Source organism: Anser cygnoides, chromosome 8 (assembly GCF_040182565.1).
Source record: "Anser cygnoides isolate HZ-2024a breed goose chromosome 8, Taihu_goose_T2T_genome, whole genome shotgun sequence".
NCBI lineage: Eukaryota > Metazoa > Chordata > Aves > Anseriformes > Anatidae > Anser > Anser cygnoides.
The window spans coordinates 31,844,538-31,857,756 of record NC_089880.1 but is presented as its reverse complement, the minus strand read 5'-3'; the positions used below and the strand labels follow the sequence as shown (position 1 = coordinate 31,857,756).

Sequence of the window (13,219 nt, the reverse complement as noted above, 5' to 3'; positions counted from 1 at the left end):
GGCTGAATCTTGTATTTTAGTTCAGGCTCAAATTTAAACATTACATTAAAATGGTTTACTGGAATCCAAGATGTCCAAGGACAAGAATAAAACAAGGTACAGATGTAACTTGGCGTACCTGAGGAGGCAGGTGGTAACAGACTCAGGCAGATCAGATGACGTGAGAAACAGACAGGCAATTACTATGAATAATCTGCTATATGCAGCCAGTATACTTAATAGCGTACGAGGAAAGCACTCTTTGTACTAAAGAGCTTAGGGTCCAGATGAGTTATAAATCAGAGATTTGTTTACAATCTGGCCACCACCTCTGCAGCCGATTGCGAGGGACGCAGCAAACAAGGCCCTCGCTCAAAGCCGCGTAAGAACTTCTCTGGGTCGCTGGATTTAAAACCTGCAAATGCAATCATTCGGCTTGTTCACCACTGCTTCCTCTGGACGTCTGAGTTTCAGAGAGGAAAAAACACAAGCCGCGGTACGCATTCTGCTGCTAAGAGAACACAGAAATCTACCAGGACTTCTCTCCTCAGCACAGGTGGCCGCTGGGGATACCCTGGTAAGGAGCCAGAGCCTCTGGAGCCTCTCGGGGCCCACTTCCACCCCTCGCCCTCGGGCAGGAGCAGAAGGCAGCACCGCTGGGGCTGCGGGGCCGTGCCCTGGGCAAGCACCAAACTTCCCGAGCCTCCGGGCGCTGAACTGAGGGAAGGAGAACCGGGCACACAAATCCACTCAAACCACCCGCCAGCCAACGTGGCGCACAGCAGCAAAGCCTAGAAGAGAAAACGCCACGGGGAAATCAACGCGGGGGGAGCCCTGACCTGAGGGAAGGGGCCGCAGGGCCCCTCCACCACCGCACGGCGGGCACACGCGGCCCCGCTCCACGGCCTCGGGGACACGACGGCGGCGCGTGAGGCTCAGCCCTGGCACCCCCTTCACCCCCCTCCACAGCTCTAGCAATAAAACAACTCCAGTAGAACACTCGAAACAACAACAAAAAAAAAAAAAAAAAAACACGTTTTTCCCTCTTTAAATAATTAATTAATTAATTAATGGGAAAAAAAAAAAAAAAGACTACCCATTCCCAATGCCAGGCGACTCCACGCCACCAAACTTACCGAAACCACCGAAAACAACCCACGAGCGACTACGGCGTTTGCCCGCCCAGCCGGCGGAGGGCAGCCCGCAGGGGGCCGGCAGCCCCCGGCTCGCAGCCCCCGGCCCCGCCACCCCCGGCACCCCCGGCCCGGGGGGTCCCCAGCCCCGGGCACCCAACCCCGGGGCACGGCGGATCCGGGGGGGCGCTTACCTCCGCCGGCAGCCCGGCGTCGTGCCCGCGGGGCTGAGCCCGGCTCGCCGCGGGGCTGGGCTCGCCCTCAGCCCGCCGCCACCGCCGCTCCTCCGGGGCTCCTCCGCTCCTCACCGCCGGCAATGGCAGCGGCGGCAGCCGAGCGCGGCGGAGCTACCGGGGCCAGCACCTGCCTCGGCCGCTCCGCTCCGCTCCCCGGCCGCGGGCTGCCGGCAGGCAGCGGCGCCTTCCCCCGCGGCCGCGGGGCGGGCTCGCCTCAGCCCCGGCAGGCGGCGGGAGGGGCGAGCGCCGCCCGTGAGGAGCGCGGCGGGCACGGCCGGGGCGGCGCTGCCGGCCCCGGGGACGCCCGGAGCCCTCGCGCCGGCACTCGGCCCGCCGAGGCCGGAGCCCCTCCCGGCGGCACCTGAGGGGCGCCGAGCGGCCTGCGCAGCCCGGCAGCCGCGGGCGGCTGGCACAGGAGCGGAGCGGGGAGCCCCGGAGCCCGGCCGCCGTTGTTATCGCCGGGCCGAGGCGGGCTCAAGGCTGGCCCCGGGAACCGTCGCCCCCGGCCCCCTGACGGGGCGCGGGGCAGGAGCCGGGCGCGGCCGTGACAGGGCTGCCCCGGAGCCGGGACGCCTCCGATGGGGAATTTTAGGAGTCACTTCACCGGGGCTGACTGTGTTTGGCGCTGGGTCTGGGGGCGGTCGGTTCGTTGGTAGGTCTTCAGCTGTCCGAGGTCCTTACCGAAGGCCGAGCAATCTAATGATGTAACTCGGTTCGGATTTTAAAAGAGTAATTTTCTTCCCTCCGCAGCTGAGGAGCAACGTTTAAAAGGCTTGAAAGGAGCAGCTCCAACTCCCTAAAACCTCAGAATCCAAAAATAAAATGTAGCCATTGTAAACCCCTTTGAATTACAAGTTAAATTCACTACTTGTAGATGACACAGAGCCGTGATTTCAGTGATTAATGACTACAGTGTCTGCAAGCTGAACAGAAAGCTGCTGTGTTGTAGTTCTTGCTGAAGTACTATCCCCTAGCCGAGCATCCCATAGATTCAGTGCAGGCCAGACCAGATCTTGATAAACCAGTCTTTATGCGATGCAGGGTAAGAGAACAATATTGAATGAAAGTTTTGTACCACAATCATAAAGAGGGGAGAAAGAAAAAAATGAAAAAAAGAAAAGATTGCCTCTATAGCAATTTAGTTATATTGTGGTAAAATGAAAAGTTAGTAACTGCTTGCTGGATTTCCATAAAATACATTTAGGTAACTTTTTAGCATACATAGTATATATTACTAAGGACCAGTAAAAGTTCCATTTTTAACTTTTTTCCATTCTTGAATAAGGTGGAATTTATTTCTGTAATGTAAGAGAGTGTAAGGCTGCTAATAGTTATAACCCAAACGATGATTTGTATATACCCTATTCCTTCCATTACCTCACATCACAAACAAGAGCAAAGAAGAAAGGTAACCTCCAAGAATACATGATGCTGTAATGCCAGATTTTTTACAGCAACTGAAAAGCATTCCTGTGGAACCGTTTTGCACCTTTAACACTTATCATCTCATCCTTTTCTTTGCCAATAAAATACCGCTCCTGACATTTCCTAGCCTATCGAGCATGCGGTCTCAAAAAAAGAAAGATTTGCACCACTTTATCTTGGAGAGCTCTTCCTAATGTACTTTCTGGCTTGGAAGTGGAACCCAGGATGCTTACATTCAGTTGCATGAGCTGCATTTTGTTCTCACATAAAAGCAGGATATCAGAGGTAGGGCCAACAGGGACTGAGCTGAGTTCCAGCAGAAACAGGAGCTGTCACCTTGCAGAGTGGCCATCTGGATGTTTCTCTCTGTGACCACCTCCAGTTCCTGCAGAGCAACACCACTTTGTGTTGTACTGCTTTAATACGCAGCTCTCGGGGGGATAACTCACCCCAGCGCAAAGCCACAGTGGCCAAAGCAGCCTGTGTGGCACTGTGTGCAGGAACTGTGCTTGAGACAGAGCTGTGAGCCTGGCACTCTTGGTCCCAAAGTCCTGGAGTGATTTACGGCCACATGCACTGCCCGACATGGATGGACACATACTGGTTTGCACCAATACACAGACATTCCCTGCCCTGAGCTTCACCCTTGGTAGGGAACACCTTCATTTCAGTTATGTGACAACAGAAAGAAATAGGCACACACTTTTCAGAAAGAATAAGGTGCACAAGTCTCAGGTGCCTCCAGAAGACACAAGCTAGACCAGCGCCAGGTCTGGTCTAACCTTCTGCACTTCATAAGCCGTCACCAGTTCCCCCCGCTCAGCACTGTGTGTCTGAGAAAAGCATATTTCCCAAAGCCACCCAGTCTGAGTCAGAAGACAGGACATCAGAGAAGTCACCAGCTGGTAGTCTGTTCTACTGTTTGCTCACTGACAACAAGAAAATATGTACTTAAGACTCCGATTTGAACTTGTCTGACTTCAGCTTTCAAGCAGTGTTTCTTATTGTGCCCTTCCCTGGTGAACCAAAACATCTAACAGTATTTAACACAGTAATCAAACCACAGCTTACTCCTCTTTCTGGTAAAATAAACAGATCAAGCTCTTTAAATTCCTTATACGTGGCATTTTCTCCACTCTTCAAACATATATTTTCACGTTTTTTTTCTAGGCCTCTCAAAACCTAGAAATACATTTTACAATATTTGGGCTGCAAAACTATTTCTAGTATTCTGATAGCAGTGTTATCAGTTCCATAAATCACTTGGCCACTCTCACTCCCTGCTTCCTATTTGCACATCTAAGGATCACATCAGCCCTTCTGTTCCCATTTGAAATAAAATTTTTGGTTACACACTGGAGCACTGAGTAGAAGCAAGATTTTTTTTTTCTCTGTATGCTGCCTTGTTCAGAGAGTCACACAAAAATTCTGATGAAAAATCTGGAGTGTGAGGGTATTAATGTCGTGAAACTCTGCAGTGAGGTCGAGGTCAGCAACCCTTTCATGCATTCCAGATTTAATCTGTGTTCTAGGTTTGGGTGATGCCCACATTTCCTTCCTTGCAAAATACATCTCAACCTTGAGAGTTTCATATAGTTTGCAATTGAATAAAACTAGTAATTTTTGAAATAATTGTAGCATTGCCTAGTGAATTCAGTGTCCATCACTTCTGGGAAGGAGTTAAGTCCTTGATTGTTGGGTGTGGAGCATTTAGGAACATCACCTCTAAGCTCTGCTTAACTAAATGAGCACTGACTGTACATAAGTCACGACAGGACAAATAAAATGGCTCTGATACTAAAAGAAAACCTTGTCTTCTTGACTACAAGTCCAAGAAAATGAGAGTCTTGCTCTTAGCCCCCCGCAGCCTCCAGGCAGCGTGCAGTACCTTTTAGCTCCCTGGCAACAAGACCATCCACCAGTAATGCCGGTTCGGGAACACCGACCGAGCTCCGAGGCCTCCCAGCGGACAACAGAGCTTCCCCCGGTGGAGGAGGACCTGGCCGTGACTGCCATGATCCTCCTCTCTTCGCAGATCTCCAGCTTTCTGACATCCTATTGGAAACAAACGCTGATAGCAAAGGCTGATACTGGGAGGATGAAATTAAGAAATTTTAGAGCTCATGCTGTGATCATATCACAGGCTGTGTTATTCTTATCTTCCTCTCCCAAGTCTGCCAAGCCTACTTCAAGAAGTCGTCCGTGGCATTAAGATATTCCACCGACCCTGAGAGCTCATAATCTGCACTGCAACTGAATGCTGAAGGCTGAGAAGTTTGCTGGTCTTACACTGCTGTATTATTTACCAAATACCACTCCTGAACAGAAATATTTCATTTTCGAGACGCTCTAAACATCCTAAAGGACTCAAGGCTCACAAATCTGACCGATATCCTGCCAGCCAAGAGAAAGGATTGTGTGCGACTTATGTGGACGAATACTACATGATCAACGCTTTTGCCATGCTCTGAAGATGTGTCTTTAACCTTCAGACACACACAGTGGCAGGCAAGTCCTGAAGAGTCCCACCTGGGGGCACATCAGGCTGTCCAGCCGGTGTTCGCGGCCAGGCCCCCCCGTTCCTGTACGAGCCCACAGAGAAGCTGCCCAGAGGCCTCCTACAAGCGCCTCTCCCTGAGGTAACGCTCAGGGCCCAGCACAAATTTAGGCCAAGGCGTACGGATGAAACAGTTTTAATGGCAGCAATGAACTGATCTCCTCCTCAGGAGGTAGGAGGGAGGCATCTGTTCTCATTCTCCCTCGAGTCGCTTCACGTTTAAGCTTTAGGCCCTGGGATCCCACTGCCTTCCTTACAGGAACTGACAGGATAATTACTCAGAGGCTTCGAATGCTCTCCGTAGGGGGACATCTATGTCCCAGTAATGGGGCCTCGTTCCTCCACCGCTACACCTCTCACCCTGCAGGCCAGTGGACTGCCGTCCGCTGACAAACCCCCAGGTGCCAGCGATGCGGAGGCCATGCGCAAGCGGTCAGCTCAGGCGGCAACATGAGAGTATTTTTGGATGTGTTGCTGACACTGAGCTCTCACCAGAGTCTGAGTCATGTTTTTCAGCGTCTGCAGGTGATGACTTACCACTTCTGTCCCATTCTGGTGTACGATGACCTGACCAATATTAGGTATTGTCTTTATCACTGTGACGTGACTGGAAAGGAAGCTCGCGGCACTTCAGAAACGCCAGCGAGCATGCAGGACGCTGCCGAACACCACCAACAACCACCCTAGGCTCTAATTGCCCATAAAATCAAGTGCAGTGCTCTCACCTTGCTATCGCTCCGTGCTCCGAGCCCACCATAGCCAGAAGGTGACCCAGCAGGACGAAGGGCGCCACTGGCACCGTCGTGGCTGGCAGTCAGAGGAGGGATGCGATGGCTCTGTGGTCAGCAGGTAGAGCTGTCACGGGATCAAATCCCAGGATACGCAATGAAACAAGAAGTGCCGTTAAATGTCACCACTTGCTGGTCCATAAGAAGTGTACATCTCTTGAGCTTTGCTTTCTCTACAGCAAAAAAAAATATGGCAATGGATATGCAAAAGAGGATGGGAAAAAATCCCACCTACCAAAATAGGATGTTGTAAAAAAAATGTTGTATCCATTTTTTTTTTCTCTGAAGAGACTATGAGGAAAAAAAATCAGCTGGCAGATGCTAGTCATTTTGCTTAATGCACTCAGATACCTTGGCGATAAATGTGGTGGGAGAGCTTGCACAGAATAGAATAAATGGCTTCAGCAAGGTATTGTCAAAACAGTAAAAAGAAGATATGTTTCCTATTAAAATAGAGAGGGAGTAAAAGCAACTGTGTTTTTGAATGAGGACGGCTAGTATTAGCAATGCTAAAAATAAGGGGAACACAGCCTTTACTTCACTGCCGAAAGGAAAAAGGAAAATTTTCCTGTCTCTAAGGTGAAATTACTTCCCTCCCCTGGCCGTGCTGTGCTGCTTGGTTAGTTGGCATCACACTACGAAGGACACCGCTGGCAGAAAGGTTTCTCAGTTCCTGTGGCTCCTGTGCCCTCCACCATCCCAGAACTGCCACTGAGGAGGTGCTTCCCATCCTTTGCCTTTGCACGACTTTCTGCAAGCCCTCCAGAGTTCTTCTTCTTACCAAAGAGATGACCGGGAGATGTCTTCCTACTGCCAGCACCACATGGAGAAGGTGGCTGGTGCCTCCCCCTCTGCATTTATAGGGCAGCATGAAAATAGGGGGAGGAAAAAAATACACTGACTGCTGTAAGAGACCAGTGAATTAATTCGTTAGGCATAATTAATGACAGCTTGTGCTCCCATCTCTGCCCTTCCACTGCAGCTGAAACAGCTGAGGAAGCTCTCACATATCAAACACGGGGAATAGGACGGGCTGCGATGGCTGCTGTGATCCTGAGATCAGGCAGTGAAATTTACCCTCCACATTTAATACCGGCAGAGTTGCTGCTTTTGCTTCCAAGAGCCGAGGGAAGACAGGCTGAGCCTGACTCCTGCCTCCCAGGGCAGGCAGGTCTCAGTACGCTGCCTGCTGTAGGAATGATCAGCTAGGTTTTCTTATGGAAAACAGCAGCAGCTTACTAAACCTCTGAAGCTCATTTTATTAATTTAAAAGTCTTCTAAAACGCAGTGCAGGTTTTAAACAGAGCCTGGTTTCTCTGCAGCCCTAAAGCAAAGCCGAGGTCGGGGTGCAGCCACGGGAAGCCTTCATTTATCAGCCAGCACGCACGCGTAGCTCGCAGCACTCAGGATGCTAGGTAGGGACAGGGGTGGCATGAACTGTTTTCTTCCAATCTAAGGCCAGTGAGGGTAATTCCATTGGTGAGCTCTCCTTCTGAAAGAAATTTGACCACAACCTTTGGTGCTCACTGCTGATGTAATGTTACAGCCTCCATAGACCAGGCTCTAAAAGGGAGGTTGGGCACCGGGGGAATTCATAGCCTTGGGGCATCGTAGACATTAGCTGGGAAGAGCTGGATGCCGTGTAAATCACACATAAGGAAGCAGAAAAAGACACCAGCAGAAAGGTGGATTATTTTATGCCTTGTTGCCTTTATGCCCCAGAAATGCTGGATGTTCTCATTCATTCACTTCAAGGTTCAACAGCTGCTTTTGTGACAGGACCAAAAGTCACCGCCGTAACCACTGCCCCCGAAGGATCGGTATTGATTTCACCAGGGAGGGCAGGACAAGACCGTTTCCTTCAGGCAGAGTATTTAGCAAGGAAATAGCTGATGCCGTTTATCCAGGGTTCAGCATCTTTTCCGCAGCCTTCCTTGTTTACACTGCTGCGTGTACGAGCACTTCACTCCTCTTCCTCCCCCTCAGCCTCCCGGTGTTCGCTGGCAGGGCTGTGAGGCACCGAGAGCTGATTCATTCAGCCCGGCCCTACGGGAAAACCTAAATCCCTGAGAGGGTCAAGGTGAAAAGTGCAGGGCGAGGGTCAGGGTCCCAGCCGGCAGCGGGAACCTGCTGCTGGACATTGATCCTGCCGGTGGGGGCTCCCTGGCTGGCAGCCCAAACCCGCGTGTTGGTGCTTCCAGCCCAGTTCGTAAACCTGTGGGAGGGAGGGCTGCTCTGTTGGCTAGATGTGGATGAGTTCTGTGAAAAAATAGCCACTAACAGCATTTTTCAGCTCATCTTGCATAAGAGACAAGGCTGGAAGGCCCCTGTGTTTTACAGAGGAACCAGCTAAAGATCCGTCTAACAAACTGATCTGATCACGAGCAATACAAGAAATAAAGCCCTGGTATTAAAGCTAGCATTCTTCATCCGCTGGGAAATGTTTGATTTTGCAAAGTGTCTGTATTCCAGCCACTTAATGTAAGTAAACAGTATTTTACACGGAAGAGGAAAATGGATTTACTTTGGAACAGATATTAGAGGGTCAGCCCTACTATAAAATACAGGCTAAGATCATTTACCCGTAGCAGATACCTGTCACAACCGCAAATTTCGATTAAATTCCATCCCAGTCGTTCAGCGGGCCGTTCTTTTCCCACACCCACTGATGCAGTCCCAAAGAGCAATCCTTGCACAACCCATTTTCCACAGAACAGGATGTTTTTGCCAGCTGCCCCGTACCCTTGGCCAGCTCTCACAACCCCGCTGGGCACGCTGCGAGGAGCAGCCTGCTCTCGCTGCCCTGCTGTGAGCGGGGAGCCCCCAGGGGCCCCTCCGGCCTCAGTTATTTTACGATTCTCTTCACGCAGTGTTTTTTCTGGCAGGGTATTTGCAAAATCACCCGCCCAAACTGGATATATATTCATCCAGATCATCTGCTCTGCATACCATTTCCTTACGGCTGCCTAGGAGAAAGCACGTTGAGGGATCGCAAGTAAATAAATAAATAAATCAGCTATTGCTTTTTATCAGATTTAGGCCTGAGCTCTTTTACTGCGGCCCCCATCACCCTCGCCATTCCTCCAGGCACATTCCCAAGCCTCCGTCCCGAGGTCCGGAGGGCAGCCGTGCTCGGGCTGGGAGCAGCGGGGTGCTGGGGCTGCAGGGAAGGCTCGGGCAGGGGCTGTGCCACGCCAGGGCCGTAAAGACCTGAGAGTGCCCTCGGCGCCCTGCCAGGTTGTCTCACTGCCCTGCAATGTAATTCGTGGTCTTGGATCATTTATTGCGTGGACTTATTGCCAGGAAGTGATTTGTGCCCGCAGAGGGTGCTTACCGGGAGTGCTGGTGCCCACTCCGTGTCCTCGCTGACCGTTTCTCTGTGAACCACCAGAAAACACACCGCGGTTGTCACAGAGCTGCTGCTGCCTGCCCGGGGGCGCCCAGATGCACACCCGACGCCTGCGAGCTCTCGCCAGCCCCTGACCCCCCCTTCCCACTTACACCTTCCCTCGCCTCGCAGAGCTCTTTGCTACCAGTACGGATGACAGCAGCCACCTCGCAGTCGCTCCATCAGCTGCAGGAGGCACGTACAGCAACATCAGCCCATCTCTCACACTGCCACGGGGACTGAAACCGACACCTCTTCTGCAGACTTTGGCCTCCTTTTCCAGGTCTTGCTCTGCAACCGTGAGCCTAGAGTGAGGGCCGTGAAGGGGCCGGCGAAGCCTTTCATCGCAGAAGACCCTGAGGTGTCTAGAAGAGAGGTCCCCGCCATTTCACACCTTCAGCTCTCACTGTGTTTTCATCAGGCTTGAATAATGGGTGGCTCCAAATTGCCTGTTAAGGGCCACAATTCGATTTGTAGATTTGTACTTTGCAGTGTTTTTCCTGAAAGAGCTAAATCCCGCAGCGGGATGCGCGCGGCCCTTTGTGCTGGCTGCCACTGCTCCCGTGCTGCTGAGCCCTTTCTCCAGTCACTCGTCTCGGCTGCTGACGCATTGCTGCTCTCCCTAGGAATCGTGGCCTTTCGATGACTGGAGCCAGAATTTGTTTTTTTTCCCCTTCTGGGCCTCCAAATGCCATAAACAGGGCCCGAGCCAGTCGCAGCCGTCTGCCGTTACCGGTCCTGCGCCTGCTCTGCCGGGGACCCTGTGCTGGGGCAGGCACACACGACCTGCAGGTTCAATCTGATAAACGCCCAGCGAAGTGATTTTCCGGCCTGTCAGGAGGGTTACAAAGATAAGGTCTTATCTGGCTTTCTTGTTTGCATCTAGATTTTTTACTGCTAAGGTTTAGAAAAGCACCTCCAAAAAGTGTGTCTAATCCAGCCAGGGTACAGCTGCACTAACAGCAACAATTTTGCAAAATAATTCACTAGACTCAGCTAACTAGCATCAGCGCTCTAAAAATATACCGATGCACTACCCATTTAGACTTTAGACCCTAATCCTGTGGGTTTTTTTATTTTTTATTTTTTTGGAGTGACAAAAGATCCCCCATTGGCAAGAAAAGTCCCTCCGTCCTTCATGCACTGCACTACAAAAAAACAGAGCAAATTAAAAAAAAAAAAATTAATAAAAAACCTTCTGTGTTTTAGCCTGACGATAGCTGATCCAACACAAATGAGGTAGATGAAAACAAGATCAAATAAACAACAGCCCTTAAGAGCAAGGAAGGGGAGCCCCAGCCCTGCCACTTCAGCAGCAGGCAGGGGCTGCGGTGCAGGCCGAGGCTGTGATCCGGGTGGTGCGCATTAAGCTCGGCGCCGACGGTTTGTTTTGCTAACGCACGTGACAGCAGTGGAAATGTTTGCTCTCTGAAGCCCCCTGTGTTTTCCCGTGGATCCAACAGTAGCAGAGAGGAGCGCTGAACACGCGGCCAGCTGGTTGGTGTCTGGCGGTGATGGCACAAGCAGGACGGAGGGCTTCAGCGATGGATGCGCAGGGTGCGTGGGCAGCTGGGAAAGTGTGGGGCAGAAATCTGTTCTTCCCAACGCTGTCAGCACCATCACCGAAGCAGAATTTCTCCTCCCTTTGCTCGTTACAGCTAGGCAAGCTTTAAAGAGCTCATTTCTCGCTAGCAGTGGGCTCTTCCCGTTTGCCTCGGCCCCTGACACCAGCCTGGTCCCTGTCACCGCTTAATGGCTCTGGACAGCACTGCGAGGGGGCCACAAAGCAGCGCTCACCTTGAAATATATCTTCAGATGTGCTGAATTAAGATCTCTGCAAACGCTCGTGCAGTTTTAACCTTGCTAGTGCAACAACGTAGGAGTGGCTGCTGCAGCTAGATAGCTCCATGTGGTTTAGAGAGCAATCTATTGAAACCCCAGACAGGAAATTGGATGTTAGTCATCGCAGAGCGATAAGGACAGGGCTCCTAATTCACCATCTCTTTTCATATCTAACTGATCGGAAAAAGAGCAAAAGGGACCCGTGTTTATGAGACGGGCAGCAAATAAAACGTGGCATACATTTTCAGAGAGCATTTCAAAATCCTGTGAAGTGAAAACAAAAAACAAACTCAGCAAACATCCCCCAGATACAGCCGTAGGAAGAAATCTCTCTGCAGCCATAAATCTGTACCGGGGACCTTTTGCTTTAGGAAAGGGGTTTTCATCGCCGCGTGGCTGGGGGCAGAGGGGTGGCAAGCTGTTCTGGCAAAGCAGCATCAGGTCTCTGCAGCTCACTCCTGACCTTAGGCAGGCCAAAAACTAAATAATTATTTAATTGCCAAGCTCTTCTGGCCCAGATCTTTAATCATCATTTGAAGCTTGAAGTCAGTCACTGCGTGCGTCTTTCCACCACAAGCCCCAGCCTGTGCTGTGTCTCCTGCCCACCTATGCGTGTGTCTCCCAGCGCTGCCTTGCCAGCTTTGATTTGGGAGAACTAACAGCAAGTCTGTTCCTTGGCTCCCCCATCACATCCATTCTTCTTCGCAGAGCGACATCGCTGACAAGCCGCTACTTTCAATATTGAAATGAGTTTCTCTGCTGAGAGGCAGCTTTGTAAAAGTAGCACCAGAAAGTTTTGTGTTTGGTATCTGTCCTTAGTGCTCTGCTCGGGTTTAAAGACGTAAACGGATGTTTTAAAAAACATTTTAAAAATGAAATTAGCTCAGTTTGCATTCGGAAATGACCCGTCCGTGACTGTGCAAAGAAGCACCGTGCACTGCGGGTGGTAACAGGCCAGCCAAGGCGCTCTATTTATGGCTGCAGTACAAGCAGGGGTGTGCGCTGCTGGGACCTCGACCACGCGCAGCCTCAGCACAGCCCAGAGACCTCGCTGGCCGGGGCTTCTCATCAGCATTAAGAGCCCCCCAGGATCTCCCTTCCTCCACCTCCCTCCACCGTTTGCTTTTCCATTCACGCCTAGCAGCGGGGCACTGCATTCTTTCATAAGCCATTGAGGCTGATTTTCAGATTTCCTAGTGAGAGTTTCTCAGTGCCTTCCCCTGCTTTGCTGATGACAGCTCTTGCATAAGAAGCTCCTGATGGGTCATAGTTAATTAGAGTCTCACACAGACAATTCCCTTTTTTTTTATTTAGGATAATTACTGAACTGAATGACACCTGCCAAAACCAAGCGGGCACGGGGTCAAGCATGGAACTCGGTGCTTTATCACATCAGGGCCTTCAGATTTCATTCCAGTCTGGACAAAATTAACTCCCGTTGCTTTCCCAGCAGAAGGAAGGATGGAGGAACGGGACATGCAGTAGAAATCTGCATTTTAATTAGGTGTTCTGCAGTAGGGAACACAGAAAGTGGAATATCCACAGCAAAAGCACAGTCTGGGTAACTATTTGCAGCATATACTGTTCAGCTCTGTATTTTTAAAACTAAGACCCACAGAAAGGTTTCTCTGAAGCTTTGGGGAGCCCGGGGAATGCCTCTTGTGACTGCGAGGGGCAGGGAGGGCTCTCACAGCACCCCTGCTCCGTGCCACCCCGCTGCCGGCCTGCGCTGCTCCTGGGCCCAGGCTCCCCTTTCCTCCTCAGAGAATTGCTCACAGTCGTTAAGGGACCGCTTTTATAACCAGCAGATGTGATTCACCACCAGGTAATGCTCTTAGGTGACAGGTTCCTCCAGGGCAGGGATATTTTGT

General features: G+C 51.2%; 1 protein-coding gene across 2 annotated transcripts in view; it reads right to left on the bottom strand.

Annotated features, from left to right (window-relative positions):
- PDE4B (phosphodiesterase 4B) overlaps positions 1–6,996 on the bottom strand; it is a 192,026-nt gene extending 185,030 nt beyond the window's left edge. The window contains exons 1-2 of one of the 2 annotated variants that reach the window (XM_067001866.1): positions 6,900–6,996; positions 6,056–6,291 (exon numbers count right to left, since the gene is read on the bottom strand). The gene's annotated coding sequence lies outside the window, so the exon portion shown is untranslated. Of the gene's footprint in view, positions 1–1,306; positions 1,484–6,055; positions 6,292–6,899 lie in introns of those variants that run through there. The other variant, XM_067001867.1, reaches the window with a different exon arrangement.
- Between the last annotated feature and the right edge of the window lie 6,223 nt (positions 6,997–13,219).